Source organism: Arabidopsis thaliana, chromosome 5, assembly GCF_000001735.4.
Source record: "Arabidopsis thaliana chromosome 5, partial sequence".
Classification (NCBI taxonomy): domain Eukaryota; kingdom Viridiplantae; phylum Streptophyta; class Magnoliopsida; order Brassicales; family Brassicaceae; genus Arabidopsis; species Arabidopsis thaliana.
The window spans coordinates 14149970-14169722 of NC_003076.8; the positions used below are offsets into that span (position 1 = coordinate 14149970).

Consider the following 19753-nt stretch of genomic DNA (forward strand, 5'->3'; position numbering starts at 1 on the left):
AATAGTCTTGCAAAAATACTATAGAGATAAGAAACGATAGTCGGTTTTGATAGGTATAAGATTAGCAAATATATTAGTTAGCTTAAATTAATTAAAGAATACAAATCGAAAAGGAATATTACACTTTATTCGAATATAGTATCAAAACTTATATAACACAGAGATTTGATAATTTTTTAATTGTGAATACTTTTTTTTGTGTTAATTTTTATGTGATTAAGATTTAATTGATTTTGTATATAAAATATTAAATTGTTTTACGAACTTATTTGTTTATAATTTGGTAACAGATAGATATTTGAGTATTCAGTATATTTTGCTTCAGTTTAGGAAATCTTTGATGACCCGTCTTAAGATCCAATAAGCCCTATAATCTAGATATTAACCTGTAGTATACCGCACGTAGGCTTATATTTTAGTTAAACTAAAAACTTTTATTGTAAAGATGATTTAAAAATATATGATATTATTTTATTTGATTTTAAATGTATAGTAAACTGTGAGTTGTATATGTTTTGTTGATATTATCTATATTATTTAGTGTTTAAGATTATACACTTGTAGTTTGATTGTTAATTTAAGAGTTTCACCTGTAGTATACCATCTTGTATTAATATCGATCTAAACCCGTCAATTATAGGATTTTCCAGCTTGTATTAAAAATTGAATCACATCATTGACATAAAAAAATCTAATATGTTATTAATTATTATAGTATATAAGATTATAAATTTTCAATAGAATATGTATGAAATTAAATATAAATATTTCAAATTATGACTCAGTAAAAATTTTTCTTAAATCTATTTATCACCGGTTATAATATTTTTTCATGTATTGAACAGTTTATATTCGTTTTTAAAAATTCTAATTATGGCATATGCGAAAAAACTCTAATTATTTTTTTATAATGATGATATTATTTTTTCGCAAAAATAGAATCATATAAAGATGAGAAGTGAATTATAATAATTAATAAAAAATTAATATGATAATGTAGATATCAAATCTAATTTGTTGATTTTAGTTGGTTACTTTTTTGGAAATTAATAATGTATTTCATTTTTCTAATTAAATCAAATTAATTAAAATTTAGATATCAAATCTTATATGTTGATTTTGATTGGTTATTATTTTTGAAAATTAATAATGTATTTCGTTTTTAAATTAAATTTAATTATTTAAATTAGTATTTGACTTTTTAATCCTTAAAGAGATAAATTAATTTACTCTTTAAAATTTTATTTCTAATGGCATACTTATGTAATTACTTACAAAAATTAAGGTTATATTTAAAATGTACTTCCCAAATAATATAGTAGGATTATAATATGCATAGAAAAGTGTATAGTGTTATTTATGATACAATAGCTAAATTTTTTATTAATTTATATTATTTATATTTCATTTGTATTTTGCATAGTAAATCGAATGTTAGATTTGTTTCGAATTGCGGAATAATATAGAGATATTTGGAAAATCTGTGTATTTTTGTTACTTTGATGTATATACAAATTAAGAGGGGGGTATTGAAGGAAGGAATATGACAGAATTTAATAGAAAGTTAAATCTAGTGTTATTCAATTAGAGATTTTATAAATTCTTTTAAATTCTATTGTTATTGAAGATGCTAATTTTTTAATTCTACTAAATTCAAGTGTTATTCAATATTATCTAATTTTGTGTGGCAACATTATTTAACAAGAATTTAATAGAAACGTTAATGCAAAATGTGAAGAAACTTTTCTGAGCTTTTGAGGTGAGATTTGGACAGATATGTTATTCAACATATCGTATCTTGTGAAACGAGTTGAGGAACCTTGACTATGTCATCTCTTGAATCTTTATCTCTCTCACAATCTCCAGGTTCCTCTTGCGAGAGATATTGAGAGATCCAAAAAAGAAGCAATGTTCCCTTGTCTGAGATTGAGAGAGAGATCCAAAACAAGAGAAATTTGAGATTGTCTCCTCTAGAATTGCGACGACCATGTATAGTCGCGATTCACGACGGCCGCGGCGGTAGGAGTGAGGCTCTTCTGGGGTCAAAATCAAATGCATGGGTTACAGCTTTGCAAGTTGGGCATTGACAGTAGAATCTCTTATGTTAATGATCCAAAACAATTATTGTTTTCACCTGTTTATCCAATTTCATTATCACTGCAACAAATTTTAATCTGGATTTTGTCCTTACTTCAAGGATATTATTTGGTTATTTGACGAACATGAAATCCATAGGTGAAAGAAACCAAACATACTTTGTGTTGGGTAATAGCAGGTTTTGTGGTGTTGAATGGTTGATTGATTGTAGGAGGTCCTGAAAGTGGAAAATACATAACTAAAGACGAGTACTATCTTCGCCTCTGTTTGTTTGACTTCGTGGAAAGAGCAAATTCTTTTTATTAATTCTAAGAAAATTATATTCTATTCGATTCTATTAAAATGTTGCAAAATATATCCTATAGAATAATAAAGAAAATTTCAAAATCTTTACACAATCTTTAAAAATCTAACTTTTTCTTTATAATTCTATTCAATCAAATTCTATTAAATTCGTTGTTTCAATACCCCTCCTAATTGTTTTTGTTTGAAATTTGATCAATTAGATGATATAATGTGAAATTTACTTCGCGGTACACCGTTGGTCGATTTTTTTGTAACTAAAAATTCGAATTTTTAAGTTATAGTTGTTTTGTAAATATTGTTTTTTTTAGTATTTAAGATTGTATAATTGTGTTAAAATTGTTAATTCTAAGATTTTACTCGTAGATTATCGTCCCGTATGAATATCAATCAAAACTCGTTCCACCAGATAATTTCATTCCGTAAAATAAATATTATTTTTATTATTTTAAAATATTCTTATTGTAATATATTAAAAATTGAGGGATTGTAGATCTTGGATTAATATATTTAAAAATAATTTGTGATTTATAAATTTATGATATTGTAGTATATAAAAAAATTAGTGTATACCTTTCAATAATTGTATAAAGTATATTTTAAAAGTCAAAATTTGTATAAATGGATATTGCAACTTCATGAAATCGTAGTGATTTACCTGTAGGATATCACAGGCTAATTTTTATTTTATTTTTATATAAACAGATAAATTAGTTGATTTTAGTTAAAAATAAAAAATAAATTAAGTTATATTTGTTTTGTTTGTTGTTTCAGATTGTATAAATATATTTTGATTGTTAATTCCATGATTTTATATGTAGTATAATTAGGGATGTCAAAATGGGTAACTCAACTCAACTCAACTCATAATCAAATGAGTTTAAGGTTAAATGAGTTATGGGTTGACCCAACTCATTTTGTTAAATGGGTTGGATCAACCCATAACTCATTTAATTTGATGGGTTGAGTTGTTAAATGAGTTAACCCATTTAAGTAATAATTTAATTAATTATTATTATAAAACAATAATAAATAATTATCATTATTAGTTCATTATCATCAAACTTAGGATATTTACGGATTCCACTTTTTACGGATTTACGTTTTTGACGAGAAAATCACCGGTTTACGTTTTTGGCGGAAAATTATAGGTTTACGTTTTTGGCGGGAAAATTACGGATTTAAGTTTTTGGCGGGAAAATTACGGGTTTACATTTTTGGCGGAAAAATCTCGGGTTTACGTTTTTGGCGGGAAAATCACGGATTTACGTTTTTAGCGGGAAAATCACGGGTTTTCGTTTTTGGCAGGAAAATCACGGGTTTTCGTTTTTTGGCGGAAAAATTACGAGTTTACGTTTTTGGCGAGAAAATTACGGGTTTACGTTTTTGGCGGGAAAATCACGGGTTTATGTTTTTGGCGGGAAAATCATGGGTTTACGTTTTTGGCGGGAAAATCACGGGATTTACATTTTTGGCGGGAAAATCTCGGATTTACGGGTTTACGTTTTTGGCGGGAAAATTATGGATTTACGTTTTTGGCGGGAAAATCTCGGATTTTCGTTTTTGGCGGGAAAATCTCGGGTTTACGTTTTTGACGAGAAAATCACGGGTTTACGTTTTTGGCGGAAAAATCACGGATTTATGTTTTTTGGTGGAAAACTTACGAGTTTACTTTTTCTCAATTTCATCGCTTGTATATTTAAGAAATTTGGAAAAATATTAATTTTATTAAATTGGTTTAGATGTGTTGGTTAAACTTAAATTGGCATTGGTTTAGAGATTTTAGTTGGTTTAATTCAATTTTACAAAACTTGATGGGTTAATTGGGTAAACCATTGAAACCATTAACCATTACAACCCAACTCATTTTACTCATCAAACCAATTGACTCATCAACTCATTTGACCCATCAACTCATTTGAGTCAAAATTTTCAACTGAATTGGGTTGAGTTGAGTTGAGTTGACCCATGAATTTTGACCCATTTTGACACCCTTAAGTATAATATAGACCAACACCCGGCTAGTTTCTTGTAATGTAGTGTTGACCCTGAAAGAAAAATCGATAAGAATACGCATAAATGGATAGTAAAATTAGGAGATAAACATCATTAGAACATGAAGTAATTTACTTATGAATCTCTATCTATTTTTTTAAAGAATCAATATTCTAGATTGATTGTGAGGCAAAATGTGAATGTATGCATAACATTTATAAGAGATAGATTGTACGCAAAATTAGATTTTAATTTGGATTCAATTTTAGCTTTCCTGGAAAAAAACTAATCTGAATTACATATTTTAAATTTAGGATGACGAAATTTTTTTTTTTAAAAGCTAAAATTTACTATAATCTCAACGATTTTGGTATTTTTTAAATTAAACTTATCCTTATACATTATCGCAAATATGGTAGTCATTATTGTTCGAATACAATTAATGATCTGTCAAAAAAATTATATTATTGTTTGTTCCAAAGAAAAGTCATTCATATTTCAAAGAAAAAAATAAGAATATTGGTGTGAATCAATATTTCTCATTTTGAATATTTGCATTAAAATTTTAAACATTGGTAATTAAACTTTGTTTTACTGTTTAAAAAAAAGAAGAAATAATCGAATCTAGAAGAATGAATATTCCAAAAGCTTGTAACTATTATAATACGTTTAAAAATATATATTCTATTATATAATTCAAATTTAGCTTAGTGACATATTTTTAAAATAATGAAAATTATCTGTTTTAAAAAAAATACTTTAAAAGTTTATATCATTTAAATTCTAATTAAAAGTTACATATTTTAATCTATATTGAAACGATTTTCTAGATAATTACAAATCTAAAATCCAAAAATTTTCTTTTGAATTTGCTAAATCATAATTTGAAATCATTTTTTATGTGTACTAATCATAAACAATTAACATAGTTTTGTTAAAGGAATTGTATAAAATCTAAACTAAATGATAATTTGTTATTAAATTACATTGAAGTTTCCGAATTATCTAATAACATATTACCAAAATAAATAAGTTTAGATATATACAATTCAAATTAAAATAGCCTGATATGTTATGAAAACGTTTTTAAATGATTTCCGAAAATATTGGGTAGTTTTTAATTTATTGATTTAATTCGAATTTTTTTAAAAAACAAAATCCAAGAATTATATTTAGTTGTAGTAGTTGTTAATTTACTAAATTACCCATGCAAAAATTCATTTAGTTAGTTTTAAAATACTCTTACAATGTTGTAGTTCACACAATGCTTCCCAATTGATAGTATAGATTTAATGACGGAGTATATGCATTTTGCTTGGCAATGTATCTCTAGTTGTCTAGCCACTTGTCAAAGATTGACATATCGTCATATGGGTACGAATAAGGGTTTCTTCCTCGTAATTTTAATACTCGAACTGATTGTTTAGCTAAAAAAGCTCGGGCTCGAAATAGCTTTTTTCCCATGTAAGCACATCAATTCATGAATGGCTCTCTCTAGCGGAGAGTCTCCTCCCGATATCTAAAATAAAATGGTGTTCGGGAAAAAAAAAAGATATTGTTTTTCCAATCCAAAAGTAGTGAGTATTAAACATCCAAATAAATACATTGAAAATTTTTAGATTTTTTTTGGCTTTTTATGAGTAACATGATATCCATACTTACTTGCATTGTATGATAGCTTTACTAAAAGCATAAAATATTTGAAGCGGATATATTTTTGCCGAGATAAACTCTGTTCGTGAACAAGTGTGTGGTGTGTTTTGTGACATACCTGTCAAAGAGGAGAAGAGAACATACCAGTCAAAGAGGAGAAGGGAACATATTAAACATGTTCTCCTAAACAAACAAACCACAAATATCCTCAATCACTGACAATACATAATGTTTCATTTTTAGAAAATTTAACCTTGAAGCAAATTAAAGCATCTGACAAAAGCAACCAAGGTTTAAAGTATACAACTTCAAAAGAGATTGACCCTTAAACATCAAAAAGAAAACCAAATCTTCTTTGTTCCATCCTTTATTCCAATTACACAAAGGTAATTAAAAAGAAGAAAAGAACGAGAAAGAAAGAGACCTTAGACCATCTCCAATGTATAGCTCTATATAAGTTTTATTTTAGAGGAAGTTTTCCCTCCAATGTATCTCCCATATATTATAATTTTGCAATATTCTCATAAAATATGATATTATTTAAAATAAAAACTAATTATATATTAAAAAAACATTACAACATATAACAATAATAAAATATTACGAAGTTTATTTTATACAACACCATTAGAGTTTTTTTTCCCACATATGATCAATTAAAAAAATTCATAATGAGAAATGAGCTTCTTTCTCTTTGATTTTTTTAAATCTACCAAGAAACTCTTGAAACCGGATATTATCGTTTCCTGTTATCTCGACTTTGGGAGGTGGAGCTTCTCTTTCAACTTGAATTGGTGCATTGAGATCACGCTCATCTTTGATAATCATATTATGTAAAATTCTACTTGTAGTCATTATGTCATGCAACACATGTTTTTTCCAAAAACGAACCGGACATTTGAAATAACAAACGTGATCGAAGAACTCTGAATGCACGCTCTACATCTTTTCTACATGCTATTTGTTTTGTAGCAAAATTTTTTTTTCTTTTGACTCACAGGCTCGAGAAAAGTTTGCACTATAGTTGACCATTTTGGATAAATACCGTCAATCAAATAATATCACATATTATATTCTTTTCCTTGAATGGTATAATGAACATGAGGAGCAATACCTTAAACGAGATTGGAGAAGAGGTGGGAAGACTCCAACACATTGATATCATTATTAGTGTCTGGTAATCCAAAATATACATGCCATATTCAAAGATCATAATCCGCCACAGCTTCAAGAATTATAGTAGGAGATCCACTACGACCTGTATATTATCTAGCCCAAGCAGTAGGACAATTCTTCTACTTCCAATGCATGCAATCTAAGCTACCAAGCATTCTTGGAAAACCTCGTTTTCCACCAATGTAAAAAAGCCTAGAAACATCATTAGGTGTTGGGGAACGTAGGTATTGGTCTAAAAATATTTCCACTACGGCTCGACAAAATATTTTCATGCTCTCGATTGTCGTTGATTCGCCTATCTTTACATACTCACCTGCGGATTTGTAGAGACGATAATCCAAGCCTACCCATTACATCTCTTCTTTGTGTGAAGTAGTTGTCATGACCTTCAACAGCACCAATAATACGAAAGAAGAGAGAACAAGACATATGATATCTCCTATGGAACAAAACATCATTGTACGTTGGAGTCTCCAAAAAATAATCGTTGAAAAATCTATAATGTGCGCTTTCTCAATCACGATAGATGAAAGAACGTCCGTCCGGGGACTGAACCACCATGCATCGCCTGGCTTTCTTGTTGATGGAAGGAAAATTGGATTATCGAATTGTTATTAGCAATAGCAAGATGTATTGCTTCTTCGTCCTTATCAGGATTATCGAATATTTCTAAGTAGTGAATATGTATTTGAGTATGATAACTACTAGTTAAAACTTTAGTGGTATTTATAAATCATCTTGTCATAGATTCATTACTCCACACAATTAAAGTTGTCAAATCACTTATATTTGTCTTTTTCTAATCAACAACTTAATTAAAGGGCGAGTTACAATTTGCCATACTTTCTTTGTCATTCATAACAAAAAAGACACTTTTCGAGATTTTCATTTTTTTCCACTGTTCCACATTCATCAATACAATTTTGCTCCTGCAAAAGTCATCTCTCTCTCTCTCTCTCTCTCTCTCTTCCAATTGTTCCACATTCTTTTTATTATCATTTTAGTTACTTAATATAACGTATTTTGTCTATTTTTAATATAATAAATTAAGATTTAGTTTTTCCTACATTTTAAGATCCATTGTTGCTTATTTTAAGTAAATAATTATATTATCTATTAGAGAATATTACACGTAGAGGCACTATTTCAAAACTTTGGACACAATAGAACACTTTAAAACCATTAATCACTTTAACTCAGTATAATTACCCCTTTACCCTGAAATCGTTGGTTTAATAAAACATAACAAATTTAGCCGGTTTTCTCTAATCCGGTTCCGGTTGAACCACGTATTATCAGTTACTGTCTGGGTTAAATCTTCATTTACCAACACGATCGTAAAAAAACGCTTACCCAGTAAAAACCCTAATTTACTGTATCTCCACATCGCGACTGCTCCCAATCCGGCGACTACTCCGAATCCGGCGACTCCTCCGTCGCTGTCCATCAATCCGCCACTCAGGCGAGTCTATACTCGCTGAATAAAAACCAAATACTAATTTCCCCCAAATCTCTGCAATAATCGAATTTGATTTCGATTTATTGTTCTCGTAAGCCAGATTCATTAGCATTCCAGTTGATTCTCACTGATCAGAATACTCAATGGAAGGTACAAATCGTTTCCAATCATCTTATTTTGGTCCAATTAACTCAGAAGAAGAAATCCTCTTCTCGCTGAATGTTTCTGCAATTTTTTTTTTGAATCGAAAAATGTTTCCCAATTGTTTGTAGCTAAGCACAGACGTTTGTGGTTTTAGTAGTTTGTACAAATACTCGTTAATCTAATCGTTATCTCTTGAACTAGTTTCTTGCCAATGAACAGGGTCGACATCTCAGGAACCATCTTCTCAGTGGGATTTAAACCTTCCAAATAGACTCTTCGCCACCGATCATTATCCGAGGGGAAGGCTGAACGTATACTCTAGACCGGATATTCTATCCTTTATCAAGAAGGTTTTTGATGGGACAGAGGAATTAGATTTTATACTTCAGTCTTGCTTTGGTCCTTTATTCCATTTGCCAGTTAGTAGGGTTGCGACTCCGGGTAAGGTCATTCATGCCTTGTTATGTAGACAGTTGCTTACTAAGAAAAAGTATGAGTTTTGGACAGTTTTTGGTGGACACCCAATGAGATTTTCACTACTAGAATTTGCTTCCGTGACTGGCTTACCTTGTGGGGAGTTTCCTGACGAGTATGACCCTGAAGATTCTCCTGTTTATGATGATGGCAAGAAGAGCTACTGGAATGAGTTAATTGGTCCAGACAAGACGGTTACATTAGGGGATATATCTGCCATGCTAACCAAGAAACGCAGTAAACTGTCTTCTGACCACAAACTGAAGCTCGCTTTCCTACTCATTGTAGATGGTGTCCTCATAGCATCTAACCAAACCGGTAGGCCTACATTTAAATATGTAGAGATGTTGGCAGATTTAGAGAAATTCCTTTCGTTTCCTTGGGGTAGAGAGTCGTTTATGAAGACGGTTGAAGCGATGACACCCGAGAAACGGATTCTCGCTAAGAGCACCGGTAAAAGACAGCTCACAAACGATCCTATTCAGAATTTGGTGAAGCAATTGCAGCAGATCACATTCCGTCTTAAAGGTTTCCCGCATGCCCTGCAGCTCTTAGCTTTTCGAAACATACCTGGAATGGTGGATTTGCTGAAGTTTGATGACACCTCCTTGACAATCCTTCATTGGAAGAATTTAACTCATCCAACACAACTAATTACTCTTCCTCAGATTCACTCTTTAGAAAGCAACCTTAAGGTTTTTTTCTAACCCAAAAGTTTTTATATGGTCTCTATAATATTCTCTTTCTATATATCCAGTCTTCTTTACTAATAATAACATTCTATTTTTCAACAGAGACCTGTGGATCCGCTTATAGGTGAAGATATTAATGTTGACCAAAGTTGGGCAGAGTGGGATGACGAGGTGAAAGACAGGAAAGTTTCTTACATGAATGGTTTGATACTGACAGCTCATCAATTCAAAAAAAGTGATTGGCCAGGAGGTGATGCTACATTGCCATCAATTAAAATTCCAAAGGAGAAGTCTTCTGTTGTTCACAAAAAGCATATTGTGGATCGTAAGAAGAGACTACGGGTGAAGTCTGACCCTCCCAAATCCAAGCATAGTTATTCAACTCGTTTTAATCAAGTTGTAAGGCTATCTGATGATGAGAAGTCTAGGTTGATCGTTGATCTACAAAACAAGGTGGAAGAGCTATCAAATCGTGTAATGAAGCTTGAAAAGAAAAGAAAAACTGTCACCTTCAAGCGGTCCAGAAATTTGGCTTTCGGTTTTGTTCCATCATCTTCTAGATCAAAGCGCAAGAAGTCATTGGAGGTACCTACTCAATCTCAAGCCTCTGAGGTAATCAAGATTTCAAACAGTTTATAATATTTGAACCTTATCATTTACTTATACATTTTTCAAGTTTTAACGCATAACAAAACTTTTATTTTCCTCATAGAATCCATCTCATTCACACACGCTGTCTGATGAACAGAATGAGGATTTTGATATTGAGGTCTGCTGTTTTAACCTTATGTGTTTATTGTTTATTCTGTTACCACATCTATATGTACTTAATCAATTTTTATCAATCTTGCTAGCATCAATCTGAGCAAAAGGATGATTCATGGGATGTTTCTCCTCCTCTTTCTCACCCTTCTACGATAGTCCAAGATGATGAATTCAAGAAGTTTCAAGATGAATCCATTGATAGAACAACTTTGACAAACACGGTTAGTGTAATATTTAATTTCCAATATCTCTTTGGTAGAATTGTTTACGTCAAAATATTTTGTTTCAGGTGATTACTGATGACCCCATGGATGTCAATCATACTCCACATGAATCACAGGATTCTGAAAAGGATGATGCAACAGAGGACAATCCAATTTATGACACTGGTGCCAAAGATCCAAATGACAATGAACCAGATGATGAGGGAAAAATCCAGGTACTTTTATAAATACAAACACAACACATCATACACTTTATTTAACAGTTTATAGGATCTGACACATTTGACTATTCTACTTTACAATCAGTTTGATTCAAGTGCAAACGTAAGCAACAAAAAACAATCACCTCTCGAGGAACACAATATTATGGAGGTAAGTTAATACATCATTTGGTGCAACACATCGGAAATGGTTGGTGCATCACAGACCGTAAACATAATAATTGCACATCTGCTTAGTTATTATGGACAGGATTTTGTGGATACTTACGAGTGTACTTCAACATTCAGGTCAATTTGGAGGCGGGTGAAGCATCTCAATCAGTGGTGGAGCCGCAACCCGATGACCCTATGGAGGTATACATTTTCAACTAGTTCCTTGATTTATTGGACACCGGTGAGGGATGCTTCATCACTCAGTCCTTGTCCAAAAAAATATTTACAGGCCAATTCTCCAGACTGTAATTCTCCACAGGGCAATGCAGCATCTCAGTGCATTCTAAAAGATCCAAATGGCCATGAAGCAGATGATGAGGGGAAAATCCAGGTACAAAAATACAAACACAACACATCAAACAATTTATTTTACAGGTTATAGATTCTCACAAAATTGACTATTGTACTTTACAATCAGTTTGATTCAAGTGCAAACCTAAGCCAAAAAGAACAATCTCCTCTCGAGCAAGACAATATTATGGAGGTAAGCTTATATATAAACCAAATTATTGTCAGAACTTTATTAAACCAAATTATTGTCATAGCCCTTAAGACATATCTGTTTGTAATTCATAATTCAGGAAACCTTGGAGACGGTTGAAGCTTCTCATTCAGTGTTGGAGACGCAACCCGAAGAAAACATTGACGATGATCATATGACGGAGGTAAGCTAATACATAATTTGATTTAACACATTGGATTTAGTCCTTAATATAAATAATGACTCTTGTGCATAGTTATTGTGGACATGATTTTGTGGATACTTACTAGTGTACTTCAACATTCAGGTTACTTTGGAGTCAGCTGCAACATCTCACTCAGTGGAACTACCGCAACCCGATGACCCTATGGAGGTATACATTTTTAACTAGTTCCTTGCTTTATTTGACACTGGAGAGGGATGCTTCTTCTATCAGATCTTTTCCAAAACAACATTTATAAGCCAATTCTCAACAGGGCAATGCAGCATCTCATTCATTGATAGAGACTCAACCAGAAGTCAACATCGACGGTGATTCTATGAAGGTATACTGTAACAATCATCATCAAGTTTTATGTGTTGTGGTTCTTGTGTAATTGGACATGATTTTCTAGTTACTTCATAAAATGTAGGCAAAATTTCTTTTATTTATTCTAACTAGCTACATGTCTACATCAACATTCAGGTTACTTTGGAGATGCCTGCATCATCGCATTCAGTGTCGGAGGCTCAACCCGAAGAAAAGATTGGCAATGATCCTATGGAGGTATACATTTCTAACTAGTTTCAACTAATGATTTACATTCATTGATTTATTGGAGATTGTAGAGGTTTGATGCATCTCTCAGGCATTATGCAACAAACATTTATAGAAAAATGCTCCCCATGTTCACTATTATAATCGACAGGATTTTGTGTATACCTTAACATTTGCAGATAATATTATCTTATGTTTTTCTCACCATCTTTTTGTGTACTGCAACTTTCAGGACACCATGGAGACGCCTCCAGCAGCTCATTCATTGACTGGGTTTGTAATGTTCTCCAAAAAGAAGGTCATCCTTATGTCTAAACTAAATTAGGCTTGCATGTTCACTTTTATATTGGATTGGAGTTTGTGTATTCGAAATAATTTCCAGGTTATATATTCTTATGTTTTTCTCACCATCAGGTCACCATGGAGACGGCTGCAGCAATTCATTCAGGAGTTTGTAAAGACAACACTGATCCTATCAAGGTATAACATGTATCATAATTTTCTGGTATGTTTTAATGGACAGCTCTGTTTGGATTGTTTTTAAAATTATCTTCTTATTCCAGGCAATGGTTGTGTTTGTGAAGCCTGTATTTCATACAAGTTCCAAAGCTGACAAAGAGCCCCAATCATCTCCCACACATAGTCCCAATATTGTGGGTACAAGGAACGAGGTATTGCGTAACATATACTGACTTTTGTTAATAATGACTAGGGAATGATTTTTCAGTTTTGTAACAGCTTGTCCCTATTGGTCTGATATTATATCTTCCTGTACAGGATAATAACTCAGAACACTCTAACTCTACTGCCCGGGAACCAGATCAATATTTTGAGTTATCTGATTCATCCCCGGCGCGTAACAGAGAAAAACCAAATCTCTCCCAAGCTGAAGCACGTCTCGTAGCCGAGTTCACATCTCAACCAATACTTGAGACACAAGCACTTTTACCAACACTAAAAAAAGCGGAGATTCACAGTTTGTCAAAACCCTCTCGAGCTCTCCAAATATGTATGGTTATCATTCATTTTTCTTATTTCCACAACATTCATCATCAAGTTCATCACTAATGCTGTTTTTTTACCTCATAGTGAACATCTAACCAAGTGTGGATTCCTTATTTCCAACAAATTCTTCGTCGAACTTGCCAAACCTCAGCAATGGGTTTCAACCCTGGTATGTAGTCCACTATATTTACCTTAGTACAAATTAACCTGTTAACAAGAGATACTAATGTGTAAATGTTTTTTTTCCTAGCACATGGAGGTTTTGGTGTCATTACTTTCTCGGAGGCTCAGAACTACACTTGAGAATCATCGTTCTGCTTTTGTTGATCCATGGTTCACAAGCCATCTACAAGCTAAATTCAGAGCCTTCAACGCTGCGAAGGTGAAATCACGTGTTCGTTGGTCAGAGGACATGCAACGCTTCATCAAAGGATCCAAAACTGAATGGTTCAAGGACATAAATACAATTTACGCACCCATGATATGGAATGATTGCCACTGGGTTGGTCTTTCAATCAATCTTGGCATATGGAGCGTTGAAATTCTTGACCTAAATACAGACCTCTACGACGACGCTAAGGTAAAAAGATGCATTGAGCCAGTAGTCAATCTTTTGCCCCACCTCATCCAAAGGTACTGTACGCCAGAGTTTTCTGAGAATCACGGTCTTCAACCGTTTGGCTGGAGTCGAATTGATGGTATCTACAAGAATTTGCGGAGTGGTGACTGTGGCCCGGTTGCCATGAAGTTCCTCGAGATCCAGGCAAGTGATAAACTCCCAGATAAAATGGCTGAAATTACTGACAAACACGTCGACGCGTTTAGGCGTCAATATGCCATGGACATATATAAACAATGTGTCTGCCCACTCTATTCATCTAATGTTTTTGACTAGTTATCGAATGCCACCCTACAAATCTGTTGTAATATAAACGTTGATTCCGCCTTCTTTGAATGCTTATAACTCTGGATGATATAAATATGTTTTTTGTTTTTCTTAACCATATCGATAATCTTATCTCTATATTGCTGTTGAATGTTTTAGTGGTTTGTATCATATTATTTGTTTGTTCCATCCATAACAACATTTTTTTCAAGTGCATCTAACATTTGATATCAGTTAACAATGCGAAGAAAAATAAATAATTTTGCGTATTTTGAACTATTGTTTATTTGGTAAATCATTCTAGCTAATTATGTTTACAAATACGTTAAAACTTAATATAAATGTCATCCAGTGATAATGAATTATCCAATCAGATAAACGAATTAATACAGTTATATTGTGGATGGATTCTTATGGATACATTATCAATTATCTTTCTCTTTTACCATGAAAGACAAATCTAAAATTCCTTCTACCGGAAATATTGAGATATTGTTGTATAGCGGGAATATTCCCACCATCAGGTTTTAAACTAGGATTTTTATGGTTCGAGCATAATTCGGGGACATTATGGTTAGAGCACAATTATAGTTAGATCATTATCTTTTTTTTTATTTTTATTTTTATTTTTTATTATCACGTTTATTATGAGAAGATAATTATGGTTAGCTCTCCAGTGTTTAAGTTTCTTCCATTCCCCATTCCTACAAAATAATCTTATCTCTATATTGTTGTTGAATGTTTTAGTGGTTTGTATCATATTATTTGTTTGTTCCATCCATAACCCCATTTATTTTCAAGTTCATCTAACATTTATATCAGTTAACAATGTGAAGAGAAATAAATAATTTTGAGTATTTTGAACTATTGTTGATTTGTAAATCATTCGAGCTAATTATGTTTACAAATACGTTAAAACCAGTCATAGTGAATTATTCAATCAGACAAACGAATTAATACAGTTATGTTGTGGATGGATTAATATGGATACATTAACAATTATCTTTCTCTTTCACCATGAAAGACAAATCTAAAATTCCTTCTACGGGAAATATTGAGATACTGTTGTATAACGTGAATATTCCCACAATCAGGTTTAAAAATGGGATTATTATGGTTCGAGACAAATCCGGGGACATTATGGTTAGAGAACAATTATAGTTAGAGCATTATCCCTTTTTTTTTTAGTTTTAATTATCACGTTTATTATGATAAGATAATTATGGTTAGCTCTCAAGTGTTGAGCATAATTATATACAGTTACTAAACACTCACGATTTGTAATGCGTAGGTATAAAACATATAAATATTTATTGAGTATTGGATGCTAATTAGGTTTTCCATTTATACTGCTTATGTTCAACCAGGGTCACGCAAGAATGTCTGAGAAAAGGTACAAGTAGATGAAAATCAAATATTTCTGTTTTCTATCCAAGTATAGTTGACCATCAGATCATATCCAAACGTTTGATTCAAATAGATCTATTTGTAAGATTAGTTCGATTTACATGATTCAATATTGTAAGATTCCCCAATCAGTAATATGTTGAAAAATTAGTAATTGTGAGCAAATTATTTTTCAGATCATGTCAGATTTACAAAGTGCATGTAAGGTTAGAAGTTTGTTGATTCTGAATAAAAAATGTGGACATTTATTGAATCGGATAATATAGAATAGAGAATATCGACTAATACATGTGATTTCATATTATATAGCTTAGTTTTTAATATTAAAAAACTTTTTACAACTTGGTAATGAAATGGATGTCTCTGAATATTTACATGTAGATAGGAAATGAATATTTATATGTCTATCCACAAGCCCCAGACCAATCAGATATAACCAATCTTAAGTATTTTTGGAATTAGTATAGTCGGAAAATTTTGCTATGCATGCTCCAAAATCGAAAGAGTCCCTATAAGTTATGATAAACGAGAAAGATGTTCACTAGTTTAAACGTTAAATACAAGAGAGAAATACAACTTCATAATAAGATTACATTAATAAACTAGATAAAAGAGGGAAACAGAAGAGATAGTTATATTCTGAAAGTGGGTAACTCATGTTTTTAAATAAATTAGGAAAGCAAAAGGATGTCTCTGAAGAGGAAGAAGTAGACGCAATGTGAACATCTCTCACCATTATATTCGTTGTAAAATTCATGGATGACCCAACAGTCTGGATAATCCTCATAATGAAAGAGCTCAGCGTAAGATCCGAATCGTTTTGGTTCCAAATCAGAAATGTGGTCAATTAGTGTCTTGGCCATGATATCTACATCTGTAAAACACTTGTTCTCTCGTTTGAAAGTATTAAACGCGTCTAATACTTCATTATCTGCGCAGCGGTTTAGCGCAATGTAAAGAAGCTTGGCTATAGGAATGACATCTTTACAATCATTCAATAATGAAATGGCGCCTTTCATGTCGAGAGAACAGAACCCTAGCCTCAAGCTCAGGAGATACATAGCGTAAGGGTTTCTTTTTGCAAGACATTTGGAGTAGAATGAGAAGTGAACAGAGTCGGGTGAAGACATGTTGATGAAGTCAGGGCTTTTATCTAAACGAACTCGGGATAGTGTCTCGACAGAGAAAGCTGCAGATTTCCCTTCATGACCAGATTTAATCCAGTTTTTCAGAGCCTCAATTCCTTCTTCTGAAACGTGGCTAACAATTAGTGCGAGAATTGGTTCCGGAATGTATAATCTTGCAATCTTCCTCTGTTGACAACGAAGACGAAAGTTTATAGAAGTTACATATACTTTGTGGAATGAATGTAAACTATATTGTTTAAAAAAATGAAAAATTTAACCTGTGTGTCGCTAGATTGTGTGATAGAGTGTAGACATTTGGATGATGTACTCATTTTGTCAATTTGTTGCGAATAACGAAAGAGTAAGATGTGATGGAGAGAGAAGTTTTAGTACTGATCAAAACGGTTTAGAAATGAGTAATAAAAACAGAGTAATTAATTGGATGTTTCTCTTAATAGGTCACAATCGTGAGGGATGAAGCTTAGTGGGGAGTACGGGTTCAGTTAATATTCACTATATATTAACTCTAAATATAAAAGCTACCACTTGAATTCCATTAAACCAATTTCATATACAAAAACGCAAGTCATAGTTCTGAAACAACTCAAATCATTTGTATAATAATTGTGACACCTTTTAGTTGTTGATTATTAAGCTTTTGAAAAACGGTTTATAGGGATGGCAAATGATTTGAGTTAGTTCATAATTAGCTCGAATGATTTACAAATCAACAACACAGTTTACAAACAGAGGTCAAAATTAATATTTTTGTGTATTTTGAACTATTGTTGATTTGTAAATCTTAATATAAATGTCATCCAGTCATAGTGAATTATTCAATCAGACAAACGAATTAATACAGTTATGTTGTGAATGGATTCATATGGATACATTAACAATTATCTTTCTCTTTCAACATGAAAGATAAATCTAAAATTCCTTCTACCGGAAATATTGAGATACTGTTGTATAGCGGGAATATTCCCACCATCAGGTTTTAAACTAGGATTTTTATGGTTCGAGCATAATTCGGGGACATTATGGTTAGAGCACAATTATAGTTAGATCATTATCCTTTTTTATTTTATTTTTATTTTTTATTATCACGTTTATTATGAGAAGATAATTATGGTTAGCTCTCCAGTGTTTAAGTTTCTTCCATTCCCCATTCCTACAAAATAATCTTATCTCTATATTGCTGTTGAATGTTTTAGTGGTTTGTATCATATTATTTGTTTGTTCCATCCATAACCCCATTTATTTTCAAGTTCATCTAACATTTATATCAGTTAACAATGCGAAGAGAAATAAATAATTTTGAGTATTTTGAACTATTGTTGATTTGTAAATCATTCGAGCTAATTATGTTTACAAATACGTTAAAACCAGTCATAGTGAATTATTCAATCAGACAAACGAATTAATACAGTTATGTTGTGGATGAATTAATATGGATATATTAACAATTATCTTTCTCTTTCACCATGAAAGACAAATCTAAAATTCCTTCTACGGGAAATATTGAGAAACTGTTGTATAGCGGGAATATTCCCACAATCAGGTTTAAAACTGGGATTATTATGGTTCGAGACAAATCCGGGGACATTATGGTTAGAGCACAATTATAGTTAGATCATTATCCTTTTTTTTTTAGTTTTATTTTTTTTAGTTTTAATTATAATCGTTTATTATAGATAATTATCCAGTGTTGAGCATAATTATATACAGTTACTAAACACTCACGATTTGTTTAACTTTCTTCCATTATCCATTCCATCCGTTTCAACTTGAAAACAAAGAAATTATGCTCAAGTTAGCAAAAGACAACAAGAATGAATTACCATCTGGTGTCAAAAAGGTTGTTCAGCATAAATAAAACTACTTAGTTTTCTATGTTTTACATTCATTGTAAACAAAAACTTATAGTCTGCATATGTTTTTTTTTTTTTTATCTCAGGTTGCTGCTTTTCCTGAAATTTTCATCCCGGCACCAATACTTGCTAAAATTGTTAGCTACGTTGCCGAAGATGGCGTGGATGCTTTGAAACCCTTGGTTATGGCTGGTCCAACATTTAAGGCTGCAGTGTATTCCAAGGAAACACTGATTTGTGTCCGCATAGACAAATCTCGTTATTTCATGTGGTGGTCCATGCCGCATTCCATTTATTATCATTTCTTCACAAAATGTCTTGAAGCCAACAATCCACATGCTTTGAAAGCAATAATGTACAAACCAATAGCATATGAAAATTTTGCTGCCAAATGCTATAGATCTACCTTATGGGCGGAGCTGTATGGAGAGCATGAAGGATAGGAATCAAAGAAAGGAACAGATAGTCCCAAACTTTGAAAGACAATGTGGTTCCTTTTTCATTTCTGATGTTCTGCTTTTTGTTTTCATTTAATCCTATGAAAAGTCAAATCCCATAAAAATTTGTTCGTTCAGCATAAATGATTTCCAATTGATAACCCTTTACGTTTGTTTTGGTCATATACGTTTGGTCACCTCGTTATAATAATTTTCAAACGGACATTTCTCTTTGGACTTGTTCTCCTGGACAGAACATATATTTAGCATAACAATTACAGATAAATAACTCGACTATAAACCACTGCAGACGAATTATATATCTAATATTACAACCACCACCAAATCAATACGTAATATTCTCAA

At 32.0% G+C, this 19753-nt stretch overlaps 6 pseudogenes across 6 annotated transcripts; 4 read left to right on the forward strand and 2 right to left on the reverse strand.

The window, feature by feature from the left end:
- Positions 1-3232: 3232 nt before the first annotated feature.
- Positions 3233-4123, forward strand: AT5G36010 (annotated as a pseudogene; the record flags this gene model as incomplete). Its single annotated transcript has 2 exons — positions 3233-3244; positions 3470-4123.
- Positions 4124-6714: 2591 nt separating this feature from the next.
- Positions 6715-7653, reverse strand: AT5G36015 (annotated as a pseudogene; the record flags this gene model as incomplete). The annotated part of the gene is made up of 1 exon: positions 6715-7653.
- A 1698-nt stretch (positions 7654-9351) lies between these two features.
- Positions 9352-12979, forward strand: AT5G36020 (annotated as a pseudogene; the record flags this gene model as incomplete). The annotated part of the gene is made up of 11 exons: positions 9352-9879; positions 10096-10605; positions 10848-10979; positions 11048-11197; positions 11253-11354; positions 11454-11747; positions 11799-11900; positions 11998-12081; positions 12205-12270; positions 12559-12663; positions 12887-12979.
- A 95-nt stretch (positions 12980-13074) lies between these two features.
- On the forward strand, positions 13075-14554 carry AT5G36030 (annotated as a pseudogene; the record flags this gene model as incomplete). The annotated part of the gene is made up of 5 exons: positions 13075-13134; positions 13218-13325; positions 13393-13562; positions 13744-13828; positions 13910-14554.
- Positions 14555-16623: 2069 nt separating this feature from the next.
- Positions 16624-17411, reverse strand: AT5G36035 (annotated as a pseudogene; the record flags this gene model as incomplete). Its single annotated transcript has 2 exons — positions 16624-17265; positions 17358-17411.
- Positions 17412-18659: 1248 nt separating this feature from the next.
- AT5G36040 lies at positions 18660-19393 on the forward strand (annotated as a pseudogene; the record flags this gene model as incomplete). The annotated part of the gene is made up of 2 exons: positions 18660-18689; positions 19037-19393.
- Positions 19394-19753: the final 360 nt, after the last annotated feature.